Here is a 16,112-nt window from a genome sequence, read left to right as displayed (position 1 = left end):
GGCCCATCGAGTCTGCTCCGCCATTCAATCATGGCTGATAAGTTCCTTGACTCCATTCTCCTGCTTTCTCCCCGTAATCCTTGATAAGACCATAAGACATAGGAGCAGAAATTACAGCGTGGAAACAGGCCATTCAGCCCAACAAGTCCACACCGCCCCTCCGAAGAACATCTCACCCAGACCCATCCCCCACCCTTTCCCTGTAACCTTGCATTTACCATGTCTAATCCACCTTACTTACACACTCCTGGACACTACGGGAAATTTAGCATGGCCAATCCACCCAACCTGCACATCTTTGGACGGTGGGAGGAAACCAGAGCACCTGGAGGAAACCCACGCAGACATGGGAAGAATGTGCAAACGCCACACAGTCGCCTGAGGGTGGAATCAAACCCGGGTCTCTGGCACTGTGAGGCAGCAGTGCTAACCACTGAACCACTGTGCTGCCCCATTCGATCCCAAGATTCCAAACAAGAGAAACAATAATTAATTGTGGAAAGTTATAATAAAACAAATTGCGATGCATCAAAATCAATAGAATATGTAAGATTCAGTGGTGTTGTGGTAGTGTCTGTACCTCTGAGCCAAAAGGGCTGGGTACAAGTCCCAACTGCTTCAGAGGTGTATAATAACATAGCTGAACAGATTGGTTGAAAATATCTCATACAAAAGGTATACACATATCGAGAACATTACACAGAACTGATAGTACATAAACAGGCCGTTTGACCCAACTAATCCACACCATGCTCCAATGAAAAAGGTCCACCTACTTATGTTATCTTAGCTTAACAATATAACCTTGCCGCATCATGCATTTATCCAGCTTCCCCTTAGATTCGATTCACCGCAACTACTACGTCTGTTAGCAAGCTCCACATTCTCATTTTTCTCTGGCAAAGGCTTGTGTTTATTATAACATGAATTAGAACACTTATTTTAATGTTATTTTACCAGCAAGGCAGGGGATTAATGGATCATTAACATCACAGAGATTGTCCATTCATTTTGGTTGTAACTGGATCTCACTTCCATTCACGTGATTTATATTTTGAGTCTTAATTCAGAGCATCTGATAAATGTAAATGTGTAAATATGCACCATCTTTTAAGAACATTTTTTGATATATATCTCAAAATTCACAGAGAATCTGAGACCTGATCCACACTACATCAGTTAATTTTCAAGAAAACCTACAGGTCAGTCCTGCAGGCCTGAACATATCGCAGAACAGAATCTATGAAAATGAGGCTTCGGCTAACCAAAGAGATGACTGTACCAGTGGAAAATAAATGCCCATCGCTTTGCTTAAATCTATCAGATATGCAGTCTGGTGCTACTAGTGCCAGATGACCATTCTTTGTTACATTGTAACTGTAAAATCCTTGTCGGAGATAAATCAGTCAGTTTCATCTTTCACAAGGTAGAAAGTGAATGCACAAAATCTTACTTCATAATTAATAAATGAACAATATTGTTGTTAATCGATGCTGCAGTGAGACACTATTGATTGCAGCTGTATGCTATTTTTTGTGGCTTGGATTTTTACACCTCATTTAGAGCAAAGACTCTCTCGGGAACTATTAAACAGAAAGGTATGTGAAAGTGTGACTAAAAAGTCATTAATTATGATTAAAGTATGAAAAATATGTTTTCTTTGTGCAATCATTACTCCCATATTTGATTAATAATTAATTACAATCTTGTCAATTTTACAAATTATTTGTCTAATATTTTGGTTGAAATAAACTTTTACAAGTAAAAGGATGTCTTGTTCAAATAATTTTTGAAACTATCACATATAATTATCACTGTGGTTTGAACATTTCAAATGTCTCATTTTTGATAGGATCTTCAGTCTTCTTTGACTTTCTTTTCCTCTGAATTACCAATAATCCCAAAATTACAGTCTGGGACAATTGACTGAAACAGTTCACACAGTACCTTTTACTAACCTGGATTCTTGAAATCGATTCCTGGAAGTTTTGCAGGAAGAAGGCTGGGTCCCATTGTACCTGTGCTACTTCACTGAGAGAGCAACCAACTTAGGCCCAGCAGAGTCTAACACATAGGACTCTCATCATACTACGCCATATATGAATATGCTATCACAAGACTATCTACACAGTTCTACATGTTTCAGTCTTGAGTTCCAATTGTGGAAGTCTGCACAGTGCCTTTCTGGGCATTTCAAATGGTTTACAAAGTGGATTCAGTTTGACCCATTTCAAGACATGCATCTGTAGCTTAAGATGTGGACTCATGGAGCACAATTTAATGCAGGTGATAGGAGGCTTCGCCCACTAGCTTGGGAATTGTCTTGGAAGTCGTGCTGGTATTAAATGACCATTAGGCACTTAACTGGTCAACCCAGGCGCTACCCCAGAAGTTGAAATCCTCCTCCCCATTCCTCCACTCTTCATCCCCTGCCTACAGCAAGAGCTACGGGCCAATCAGCAGTTCTGTTGGGGAGGGGTGAGAGTGTGTGCTCCTGAAAGGCACTCACTGCCTTATTGAGAGACCCTGCTTGTGAAGTCTCAAATGTATACATTCCCTTTTTAGCAGACACCCCTACAACACCATTACCTTTCCCTAAACTGCTGTTCCCACCCAATCCATTTATCTAAATCTTCATTCCACCCATTTACCCACCTTCCCATATGCTGCTAACATGCCAGACCTAGTAGTGCACCCCCATTGAAGCTAGGGTGCTGCTGTCGTGACTCCCCTCCCTCTTTACCCCTTTCCTCTTCCGTGCTCTATCATCTTCTCCCCATTATAGGTTGAGTTGTCTCCCTTCACAATTGTTATCCCCTTTGCATCCCAGTATGCTGCCTCCAATCCCACAATTAAGTTCTCCAGCCTACCTCCTGCAGCAGTCACTCCTGATGACAGTCTACCTACCCTGACTTTCAGTGAATGGACCCCAGGACTGACCATTACTTACCACCTTGACTGACTTAGTTGGACAGCCCCAAATGATGAGTGACAAGTCTGCTGACAGATATGTGTACATCTCCCTGATCATCTTCCTGTGAATCCTCTGACTGGTAATATTGGAACTACAAGCCTGACAAAGGCTTTCTCCCCAGACTGCAGAAGTACAAACCTCCTGATCGTGACCACCCCAAGTAGCTGACTGACCATGTCCTAGCCCCTGGACTGATATCAGTCTGACTGTACTTGATTTACTGTGCCAGAACACCTTGCGAAAAGACTGTCCCACTTAATTTGACTGAGGCCTACTCCACTTAGACTTTCAAACATGACCATTTTGTTGATACACATGCAATGTTTTTGCCACACATATTGCTTGCATTTGGAGCAACTGTGAGATTGACGTAACACAGTGACGTACTGCAACATGATGACTTCTGAGAATCATGGCAGCAGGTCTGGCTTTGTGTGTGCGCTGAATGGCAAGACAAGACAGAAACACTGTGTGTTTGTAAACCCTGGCTGAGCAGGTGAAAAGCAAAAGGCATGGCAGGGCAAGACAGAGATACAGTGAGCATTCAAGTAGGCATAAAGTGAACGAATGCTGAGAGTGGATGTGAACCAGGTGCCAGTCCCTCAGTGGAAAGGGTCCTGGTGGCAGTATTGTAATGTGAAGTGCCAGAGCACATTGAAGTGCAGAACGGCACTGTAAGTGGATTAGAGATATGCCATGATGATGTAGTGAGGCTGGTACATGTTGGATGCCGAAGTCTGTGGACCTAGGATGTGTGTGATTGCTGTCCACGGAATATGCCTTGAAATTTTGGTGCTAGGTGTCCAAGACTGACATACGGAGGAGCTAGACTTGCAAGGTAACCGCTCTGAATTTCATGTCAGGAGTTGTTGCAGTCTAGTTTCTATTTGGATGGTCAGAGAATAGGAAACTGCATATTAATAAGGCAAGAGCCTAATATATGCAAATAGATCACTATTGAGAATTGCATCTCACCTTTCAAAGCTTGATTTGGAAATGGGACTTCTCGCTGTGGATATCAAACAGTTTCCTTTCTCGCCAATGTCCACATTGTTCAGGTGTTGGAATGATTCCACCCAACGTTTTGTGTAGTTTGTTTAATGGTTATTTATTCTAAAGTGAAATTAATTTACAGCAGAGGTCACATGCCAATGGCAAGTCGTTACTGTACACTGTCTTTGCAAATGCATTTCTGCAAACATTGTGTGCACCCAGGCAGTCCTTAGGCACAGGAAGTAGAAAGATTTATCCCATAAATTGTACCCTGACATACCACATATGATCACAGATTGGGAAAATTCAAAATTTTGTTCTCATTAATATTTGAGACAGTAGCCGTTTAAGTTTCTCCAGAAGAGAAAATATCTTTAATTAAGACTTCCCGATCAGAGCATTTAGTGTTAACAAGATAACCAGTAATTATTCCATATTTAAATCAAGAGATTCTCAGTTTGGTCTCTGTCTCATGCTCTTCATATAATTATGCAGATCAAACCAATGATGATAGCAGTCCCAAGGTCACCATAGAAAATATAAACACTTATGTTACTTGTGCAGTATAATAATTGTAAGTATTACTGTTAAAAATGCCTTGGAAAGGTGAGCAATTAGCTTGATAGCACTTCAGGTTGTTAACAGCTTTTCATTAGATCACAATAAAGTTGTGTCATTCCTCACTAAGATGCAATTAAAGTGTAACATGCTTTTAGACCTGAGTTACAAATGAAGTAGAACAAGTTGTCTCAGATTCAGAGCCTTTTCATTTCAACTACACTCTGGCACATTAAGGTAGCCATTTTGGACGAACTGCATATATCATAAGGAGATGGAACATGACTCATTGTTATTTGTAGAAAGCAAGAATTTACAAAAGTATAGCATGTTGATAAGTCCATTTATAAAAATATTGCAGTTCCTTTTAGAACTTCCTGGTTGTCATTGGAAACTAATATTCTCTCTCTGCAGCCCAGAGGATCCAATAGCCCTGTCTCCTTCAAACCTGCCATCAGCACCTGTCTCCTCTAAAACAATCCTTGACCCTCACTGTACTTGAAAACTACAGTTCAGCCTCCAATTTCTAATCCCTCTCTAAATTCTTTCAACATGTTGTTGGCTCCCAAATCTCTTCCCATCTTTCCAAGGATCCATTTTGAAGTCAACAGCTTTGAAATGCAGAAGCGTCCTGTTTGTGGATTGATGATGTGATAATGAGGCTGACACATATTGGATAACATTGTCTGTGGACGTGGGGTGTATATGGCTGGTGCCCATTGACTGTGTCTTGACATGCTGGTGCCCAGTGTCCAAGAACTGAAGTTGCCAGGTACCCACTCTGATTTTCATGTCAAATTTGCTGGTATGACAGGTAATCAGTAAAGATGATCGAACGTATGTTTATAATGAGGGGAATTGATTCCTAGAGTAAGAAAGTTATTCCTCAGTTGTATAGAGCATTGGTGCAGGATATTATTATGTTGGAAGCAGGTTAGGGAAGGTTGACTAGACTGTTACCTGGAATGAGTGGATTGCATTATAAGGAAAGGCTGAACTGTATCCTCTGGAGTTTAGAAGAGTCTGAGATGGGGACTTAATTGAAACATATAAGGTCCTGTGGGGCCTTGGCCAAGTGGATGTGGAAAGGATGTTGCTTCTTGTGGGAGAATCTTGAACTCAGGGTCATAGTTTAAAAATAAGGTTGCTCATTTAAGGCAGAGATGAAGAAACTGTTCTTTTCCTCATAGGGTTGATGAGTCTTTGGAATTCTCCTCCTCGAAAGGTTGAGGATGCAGAATTTTTCAGTATCTTTAAGACAGAGGTGGATAGATTCTTGATTACCAAGGGGATGAAGGATTATTGGGGGTATGAAAGAACATAGAGTTAGATTAAAAAATCGGATCAACCAAGACCTAACTTAATGATGAAGCAGGCTTGTAGGGCTAAGAGTCCTCCTGGTGTTTTGTGTTTGCATGTTTGTATGTTCATATTGACTTTCTTTAGGCTTTTTGCTGGACTGTTGACACCATATTAACCCAGGAGACAACCTTGGATAAAGCCTGTTGCCTGCTGACATGCCCTTTCTCTGCTGATCCGGAAGGAAGAGGATGTCCTTCCTTTGCACCAGCCCTTTCACAAGGACCTTCAGGTCCCTGTTTGCAAAGCAGGCTGTTAATTTTATCTTAGCTGCCATGTCAATGTCTTCATATGTGCAAGGCATGTCTGAACTGCCAGTACTCAACCAGGTGAAAACTGGTGCCAGGGATCCCAAGATAGCCTCAAAAAGGGCCTATGCCAGGTGAAAAATTAGGTTAACATTGGATTAGGAGGGCACCATAGGGGAGTGGTAAGTGGTTATTGAAATGATTCAGGGCAAGAAAACACGCAAGGCCTTGCAGAGAGATTCTCTGTATGAAACTCAGTCAAAATGATACTTAGCTGATTTCTGGCAAGATTGAAACCATTTTGTGGTCTAATAGCAGAAATAAACAGTACACGAGTGACACCAAGAAGATACTGCATGCCCCGACACACTCATCATGCTGCCTTACATCAAGAACACATCTGAACTAACCACAAGACTCCTACGACCACTGGGCAGTAGAATAGCACACAAACCCACATCTACCCTATGCCAACTACTAACCCGAACCAAAGACCCGTTACCCACTATGGACAGGACCAACGTCATATTCAAGATTCCCTGCAAAGACTGTGACAAACATTACATTGGACAGACAGGAAGGAAATTGGCCACAAGGGCACACGAACATCAACTAGCAACAAAAAGACACGACCAATACTCACTCATCCCCATCCACATGGACAGGGAAAAGCCATCAGTTTGATTAGGACAATACCAGGATCTTGGGACAGACCAAGCAGAGATAGGCATGGGAATTCCTAGAGGTCTGGTTCTCCACTTAGAAGGCCATCAACAAACACATAGAGCTAGACCCTATATGTACTCCATTGCAAAGGAAAACCGAAAGTGAGATAACCCAGCTCAACGGATTCCAGAGTTCAAATACCAGACGGGAAAACACAACAGCGTTTCATTGGAGGCTGCACTGATGATGTTATCCAGCAGGGTAATGAAACGTCTGTGGAACAACGAACCAGCTCAGCAAGCCAACCAACCACAACAGTGCATGTGAAAGTGGAGGAGAAATTTGTTCTGTGAGGGTGGATGTAGGATGGGCATTGCAGTGTGAAGTCATGGGAGTGGGAGTTGGCAGCGAACACAAGAGGGTAGCTTTCATTGAGACCATGCCCTTTCCAATGCCCAGTCCCTCGATCAGACACTGAGCACATTTGAACCAGGGACATCTCCTGGGCCCCTATTGGCAGACTTTGCTCTTCAGGCTTCCTGCATGATTGGCTGGCACTAGTTGAATGTCACTGGAGGCAGTCAATTATGCACTTAGGAGGGTCAATTGGTGGTGAGATGGGAAGTCTGCACCCATCAACTTCTGACCTGATTATATGCCCTCTCCATCTCTAAACCTATCCCTGGGTAGGGGTCTAAATTATGCACAATGTTTGCCATTGCGTTACTTAGCCTTTATCATTTTTTAACAGAACAAAGTCAGGTTAAATTGATAATATCTTTGAGATTAATGCAGTTAGACTATTCACAATATTGGCTTGAATTTAATACACTTTCTTCTTTTCATAGGTTACCTGAAGTAAGGCGACCCTTAAGTTAAACCACCACCAGTCATTGCTCACTAATAAAAGACTAGGTCATTGCTCCTTTGGGACTATGGAGACTTTACTTTCCTGTTCTTGTTCAAACTGATTGTTCATATTTAGTTTCAAAATATATTTCTTGAATAGATTCTTTACCTCTTTAAGGTTTTAGCAAAGATTTGTAGCTCGGGTTGTGTGGGAGGTTGTTGACTTGCTTGCCGAGCTGGCTTGTTCCCGTTCAGACGTTTCATCACCATGCTAGGTAACATCATCAGTGAGGCCTCCAATGAAGTGATGTTATTCTACTCCGCGTGGAATTTATACTGTCCGGTCCATTATGGTGAGTCATGTCATTTCTGGTTTTGTTCTGTATGAGTTTCTATATGAGATCCAATTCTATACGTTTGTTGATTACATTATGGGTTGAGAGCCATGCCTCGAGGAATTCCCATGCCTGTCGATGTTTGGCTTGGGCTACTATGGTTACGTTGCTCCAGTTAAACTAAAGACCATCATTGTCCGAGTGTACTGATGTTAAGTTGAACAGATATGGCGAACTTTCCTTCATATCAGTATACTCGGGCAATGAAGGCATCTGTTTAACTGGGACAAGGTAACCATAGTAGCCCAAGCCAAACACAGACATGTACGGGAATTCCTAGAGGCATGATTCTCAACCCAATATGCAATCAGCAAACATATAGAATTGGACACTATATACAAACCTATACAGAACAAAACCGAAAATGACACTACTCACCATAACAGACCGGACAGTATAAATTCCATGTGGAGTAGAATAACATCACTTCATCGGAGGCCTCACTGATGATGTTACCCAGCATGGTGATGAAACATTTGAACAAAAACTTGGTGAGCAAGTCAACAACTTCAGACTCTCTACCTCCTTTAGGACTTTCGTCTTGGAATTTATAGTTGGAGTACTGGATCCCATTTGAGCAATGTCTTGAGAACATAAATAGGCCATAACAGACCAGTTTTGCAGTCATGTCTAATACAGCAAGGGACTCTAACAATGCCATTTGATTCAGGTATACTCCAGCAGCTACCTTAGACCACGGATCGAGTTAATTGTCTGTGTAGGTTTTACCAGATCATCTGCAACTTAACTTTAAAGGGATCATTAGTAGGCACCAATAGGAGGCCAGGGCTTTCTCCAGCTAAACTTAGCTTCATATGGAGCCAGGAGGAGCAGTCATCTTTCACAGTCAGGTCAGACTGACGCAGAGAATTCCAGCTTTGGCTGGAGGTCAGAGAGCTCAGTGAAATTATTCAGATGAAACTTGAGATTTAGTCTATGATTTCCAGCTAATGGGGTACATTGGCCATTTCAGGCTCAAGATTGTGCCAAAACAAATTTGTCCACTATGTTTGAATTCACTTTTTACTTCTACTAATAGACAATGCAATGGCTTATATTAGACTTCCCAAAAAAGTACTTTGTAGGAGGATAAAAATGCTCCATTAGAAAATTTCTTCAGAGTGGTTTGTTTTTTTGTTCCTGTCCAGCTCTCACCTCAAGCAGGTGTTTGAATGCGATAGCAGCCACATCCTGGAGAACCATCTTCACAGGTGGGCTAGACTGTCTGAGTTTAGCTGGTCAGTCTTTCTTTTGGTGAATTAGCATTTGTCCATCTTTGCATATAAGTAGAAGCGAAATACTGTGGATGCTGAAACTCGGAAACAAGCACAGACAATGCTCAACAAATTCAACAGGTTTGGTTACATCTGTGGAGAGAGAAACAAAATTAAAGTTTTGAGTCAGTAGGACTCTTCTTCCAAACTGAAAGATGCTGGAAATTCATTTTCATACATTTTTGACAAAGGGGGAGGTCCAGTAAAAAAGACAAAGGCATTGTTAATAGTAGAGAAAGGAAAGATGAGACATGAAAAGGGTATAACTTAAGGTGTGAAAGGTAGAGAATGGGTCCTCTACTAAGTGCAAAATTAACAAGACACAGACAAGAACAAAAACAAAAATTGTTGGGAAAGCTCAGCAGGTCCGGCAGCATCTGTGGAGAAAAATCAGAGTTAACATTCCGAATTGAATGAGCCTTCCTTAGACCCTTCTAAGGAAGGATCACTCGACCCAAAGTGTTAGCTCTGGTTTCGATCCACAGACGCTGCCAGACCTGCTGAGCTTTTCCAGCAATTTCTGTTTTTGTTTCTGATTTACAGCATCCGCAGTTCTTTCGGTTTTTATTGAGATACAGACAAAGTTGTATTTGCCGAGAGTGCAAGGTTATTGTGGGGGAGATTGTAAGAAAAATGGAGAACAGACATAATGCAGTCAGTTTCTGAAGTCATTGAATATTGAGAGCTTGAGGCTGTAAAACGCCTAAGTGGAAAATGAGGTGTTGTTCTTTGAGCTCGTGTTGTGCTTCGTTGGAACATTACAGTAGGCCCAGGCTAGGAACGCCAGCATGAGACCAAGGTGGGTTATTGAAATGGCAAACAACTGGGAGGTCAGGGTCACAGAAATATTCCACAATGCGATCGCACAGTCTGTGTTTGGTATCACTAATGTAAAGCAGACCACATTGTGAGCAGTGAATACAGCAGACTAGATTGAAAGAAGTTAGGGGGAAAATGTTTCACCTGGAAGGTGTGTTTGTGGCTTTGGACTGTGAGGAGGATGGAGGTGAATGGGAAACTGTTATAGCTTCTGTGATTGCATGGGAATGTTGACAGCGGTTGGATGAGGCCAACACAAATGCAAAGGCCACAAAGATGTCTAAGAAAAGCATTGTGGAGTGCTAAGAGTTTGGTCAGCCACTTATCATTCCAAGATCATACAGTGCATCCAGCAGTATCTCTGGCCATTGGGAATTTGTTTGCGACTGAACTCAGATGTGCTGCAATGAGTGAGTCAGGCTGATGCTACCTGAATAACCTCCATTTCATCTGTAAATCATGAAATCATCAATCAATTCATCTTCATTTAGCCTTCAAGTCCTAAGTGAGTGATGAAGCAGTGAGTGAAGATACGTTGGGAGTTGCAGACAGATGTTCACCTGCACATCCGCTAATGTGGTTTACTGCATCCACTGCTCCTGATGTGGCCTCCTCTACACCGGTGAGACCAAGCGGAGGCTCGGAGGCCGCTTTGTAAAGCATCTGCGCTCAGTTCATGACAAACAACAACACCTTCCAGTCAGGAACCATTTCAACTCCCCCCTCCCACTCCCTGGAGGACATGTCCACCCTAGGCCTCCTCCAGTGTCACAATGACGCCACCCGGAAACTGGAGGAGCAGCACCTCACATTCCTCCTTGGGAGCCTACAACCCAATGGTCTCAATGTGGACTTTACTAGTTTCAAAATCTCCCCACCCGCAGCCTCATCCCATGACCAACCCTCCCTCTCATCCCTGTCTCCTTGACCTGGCACAACCTGTCCGTTTCTCTCCCACCTATCTGGTCCTCCCACCTCACTGACCAATCCCCACCACTTCCTGCCTGCACTCACGTATCACCATCCCACTTACCTTCCCCAGCCCCACCTCTTCTCTCTTTATTTATGTCAGAGCTCCCTTCCCCCTCCCCCATTTCTGAAGAAGGGTCCTGACCCAAAACATCAGCTTTCCTGCTCCTCTGATGCTGCCTGGTCTGCTGTGTTCCTCCAGCTCCACACCTTGTTATCTCAGACTCCAGCATTGGCAGTTCTTACTATCTCTACAGGATATCCTTACTTTGTTTAAATTGCAATCTTTATATCCTAAATGATATAGAGGATTCAATGAACTAAACATACCAAGTGCATCCAACAGTGTCTCCAGCCATCAGGAACTTGTTTGCCACTCAACTCAGATGTGCTGCAATGAGAGAGTCTACCTCAATAACCTCCATTTCATTGCAAGTTCACAAGCTGTAAATGAGCCCTTTTATAATATATGTATATATATATATCTATATATGTGTATAAATATATGTGTGTGGAAATAAGGAGTACCACAGAATTGACTGCAATTGGAATATCACAGAATGGGACATTGAACAACTGGACAATTGTAGAGTTGCACACTTCTCTAACCCCAAGAATTGCACCCAAAAAAAGGTTTTAAATGCTCATGGCCACCAACAGCACATATTGGCAAATTGAAAAAAAATCTTTTCACATTCTTTGTACCTTCACATTTTATGAAATTAAGTTAGTGTAAAGCAAATATCAAAATGTGAATGACAAGATAGTCTACATCTTTTGCGCTATAACCCCACCTAGTTCAATAGCATCTTGTGACAACACAAAGACCAGAGACAGCTGTAAGCACATGTGATGATGCAGAATCTTGCAGGAACCACACTACAGCCCTCAACGTCACTCTTTTTGAAACAATATAAGAAAATTTAATATTTACTCAGCATGAAATCCTACAAAGAATGACATCCTAATTCAATGTTGTTGTGTTTTTTTTTTAAACTTTAAATACAGACTAAAGGGCAGATTTGGAGAAATGTGAGACTAATAAAGGGAGTAGGTTTAGAAGAATCAGGACAAAAGTATTATTTTAGTGCCTGACAGACTCACCATTATTTGATGAATGGAGTAATGTCTGACTGTGTCTACTGCAATGGTTTGAAGCAGTACATTGGGTATTAGAATGCGCTTTCAATGATTAGTGCTTGTTGGTAGGTCCTACCTGATGACATCACAGATGTTATTTGGTGACCTTTACTCTCGGATCAATGGCTTTGATTTCCCAGTGACCTGAAAGCTCTCTGCTATGCTGATCTTAGACTGACCCCTCTCTCAGCTCCAAAGGATAAAAGTCTCTCTTATGCTAGTTCACCTGAGAGATGGGCTGATAAATTTTTTGTTTGAAAACGTTATCATTTTAGAAATACCAGTACAAAAAAATGAAAATAAATTGCAGCAGCTATTTTTACATGTAAGTTTATGAAATGTGAACAATGTAGTTGCTGTTTGTTCTTTACTAGATCCAAAAGAAGTATTTCAGCTTTCAACTTTGTCATCTAGCAACAGCTTGCCATGTCCACTTGTAAATAATGCTCACCCACAATTTTATACCCCTCTTACACAAGGATGTGGAAATGTTTAGAGTCAGTGGCTGCAAAAAATATTTGTCCTTCCCCAAAGTCATAATGCCTGATTATAATGAATGTTTAAAACTTGATACCAAATTTAGCATAGAGTATAATTGTCAAGATTACCATGTGTATATTACCTTTTTAAAAACAATCATTCAAATAAAAATTAATGCCTCTACAGTAGCAATAATGCATCCTATGAGCTATTATAGGTTGGATAAGTTATTACGCACAATATACTTGCTGGGAATGTACAATATTTACCATAGGGAGGGATTTTCAATTCATTGATTATGGCGCTAAAATAATGCCCAGTTCCGTTGAATCCCAAGAATAACTATTTTGCTGTAGAGCAGCAGCCTGCTTAAAATTCACTCACTATAGCCTTTATCTATCGTAAGTTCCACTGTGAGCAATTGATCTGAGGAGCTTGCAGACAGTACTCCGTATTGAAAAGGTCATCACTTTGTTTTGTTGATTCATCATTTTTACAGTCAGTCATGTAAAATTGTACAGTCGATGACAAGAAACTTTATTTCCCTCCCATTTTCTCTTTTCTCCTCTGGATAATGACTTGTACTGGTATATCCACTTTGCTGACTCATCCCGATAGCCATGTCTCCAGTGCCATTCACTATTGGATTTGATGAGCTATTTGACCATGGGGGCAGGCCAGTGCAGCTGAATTCCTTCCTATCCCCCACTCAGCCTCTCAGTGAACCTAGGATTCAAGAGGCAAAAGTAAATTCCAATTAGGACTGCAAACTTGGGCTGATTATATCCTCTTCTTAACCTGAGATTGCAGAGGTTGATTTTGGTGTTTAATCTGCAATTCCCTTAACTTCTTCCCCTAACACTACCCTGACTGAAATCAATGAACTCTTCACATTTGGATCGACATGGGAACATTGCAGTTTGGCTGGTTCAATCAATTACTTACCATAAAAGTTTACACATGGTTTTCAGATACTTGTCTCTGAAAATAGTTGAGCAACGTGGAAAATAATTTCATTACTGCAAATACTGTTGACCACTTTTGAATAAGGGACACCTGCTAAGAGCCATACACATGTGGGAAATCAGTCCCCTGAGTAAGTGGCCTATCTGGGGACAGTTAGTGGGAGCATCTCATTAACTTTGTCATCAAAACGAGAAGGAGATTGACAAGATTCAGTGGAAAAATGGGCAGCCCAGACCTTGTCTTCCTGTGTTCAGGATGAAATTGAGCTTTGGGCTTTTGTGATCGGTGGGAAGGGGTGGGACTGATTCCTGAGTATTCACCAGTTCATGAAAAAGAAGAAGAATTGGAGTAGAGGAGGCCTGCACTTCACCTTTGGGAGCTAATGAGCATTCTTACAGCTTCTGACTCCACAAGGGATGATTTCAAATTTACCTGGAAAGCTTCTTTTTGGCCCTCTGCCTGTTTTCAGATTTTGGTGGCTGCTGGATCCTGAATTACTTGTGTTTGAAATGACCTTGTGGTCCTAAGGATGCAATGGAACTCAGACTGCTCAAATGCATGTGGCCCCAAGCTGGCTTATGCACCCTCCCAAAACAAAATCAGGTGTTTTAAAATTTGAACTTAGAGCCAGGAGAGAAAAGGTTTTGTTGTATAATCTCAAACCAATTTGATCATTTCACACAGCCTTCGAGTGGAGAATGTTATGAGACTTAAATGAGCTCCCAATAGGAACAGACATGTTTTCCATGGCTCCTGAGATTCTTAAATATTTGTGCCTGATGAGTTAATGTAATTTGCACCGATCATGCACAAAACTGCTTCGTTATGAAAGTCAAGTGTCTCTACTGTTAAGACTCACCAGTTCATTTTATATGTCTAAAGCTTTGTTTCTTAATCATTACTTTCATTATTGCCTGTCCCTTAATTTGAGGATGACAGCTACTGAGTGTTGTGAATTCCTGTTGTGCATCTTCATGGGACTGAACAGCTCATTGCCAGCTCACAGATCTTTGACTATATGGGACATCTTGGCCATGAGACTTTGTAGATATAGAGTGCAGGATTTGCTTTCTTTCCTCTCCTTCTCAGCAAGTACTCTGCCTCATTGTTAATGTGTTTCAAATCAAACCATGATGCAGCTGAATAGGCAAGGTGTCAATCCTTTAAAGAATTGGTAGCAAGCTCCCTCCAGTTATTAATATCAATGCCAGCATATTTTAAGATATCTTCAGAGCCATTGTAACATTTCTTTTGTCCTACCCAGAACACAAGTCATTTGAGAGTTGAGAAAACATGATCTGGGAGAGGAAGAGCTTTTCAGTCATCCTGGCACAGGGTACAATCCATCATCATTCGTTTTGGAGGTGTTTTGCCTCAATGCTTGTCAAGCTGGCTCGATGAAGTAGGTCTCCCATTGAATCTGGATAATGTGATGGAGCATTGCTGGTGGGATTTCTCTAGCACTCCCAGGTGTCACTGTTACACAGCTTGGGTCTCTCTGTAGTAGGGGAGTGTAGTGATGACAAGTACACTGTGCATTTGGACGTTGTTGACCTGTGGAGGTTTTTGTTGTCAAACCCTTGATGGCCGAGTTTGTAGTTTGGTTTGGGAAAGCAGATTGGGTTTTGGATCTGGACCCTTCATCAGAAAAGGGGGAGGGGAAGGGGGTTATGAAATAAATAGGGAGAGAGTGGGAGGCGGATAGAAGAGGGATAGAGGAGAGGATAGGTGGAGAGGAAACAAACAGGTCGAAGAGGCGGGGATGGAGCCAGTAAAGGTGAGTGTAGGTAGGGAGTTAGGAAGGGGATAGGTCAGTCCAGGGAGGACGGACAGGTCAAGGGGACGGGATGAGGTTGGTCGGTAGGAGATGGAGGTGCGGCTTGAGGTGGGAGGAAGGGAATAGGTGGGAGGAAGAACAGGTTAGGGATGCAGGGACGAGCTGGACTGGTTTTGGGATGCGGTAGGGGGAGGGGAGATTTTGAAACTTGTGAAATCCACATTGATACCATTGGGCTGCAGGGTTCCCAAGCGGAATATGAGTTGCCGTTCCTGCAACCTTCGGGTGGCATCGTTGTGGCACTGCAGGAGGCCCAGGATGGACATGTCGTCTGAGGAATGGGAGGGGGAGTTGAAATGGTTCACGGCTGGGAGGTGCAGTTGTTTATTGCGAACCGAGCATAGGTGTTCTGCAAAGCGGTCCCCGAGCCTCCGCTTGGTTTCCCCGATGTAGAGGAAGCCACACCGGGTACAGCGGATGCAGTATACCACATTGGCAGATGTGCAGGTGAACATCTGCTTGATGTGGAAAGTCTTCTTGGGGCCTGGGATGGGGGTGAGGGAGGAGGTATGGGGGCAGGTGTAGCACTTCCTGCGGTTGCAGGGAAAAGTGCCGGGTGTGGTGGAGCTGGAGGGGAGTGTGGAG

Source organism: Rhincodon typus, chromosome 29 (assembly GCF_021869965.1).
Source record: "Rhincodon typus isolate 14 chromosome 29, sRhiTyp1.1, whole genome shotgun sequence".
Lineage (NCBI taxonomy): Eukaryota > Metazoa > Chordata > Chondrichthyes > Orectolobiformes > Rhincodontidae > Rhincodon > Rhincodon typus.
This window is presented reverse-complemented; position numbering follows the sequence as displayed.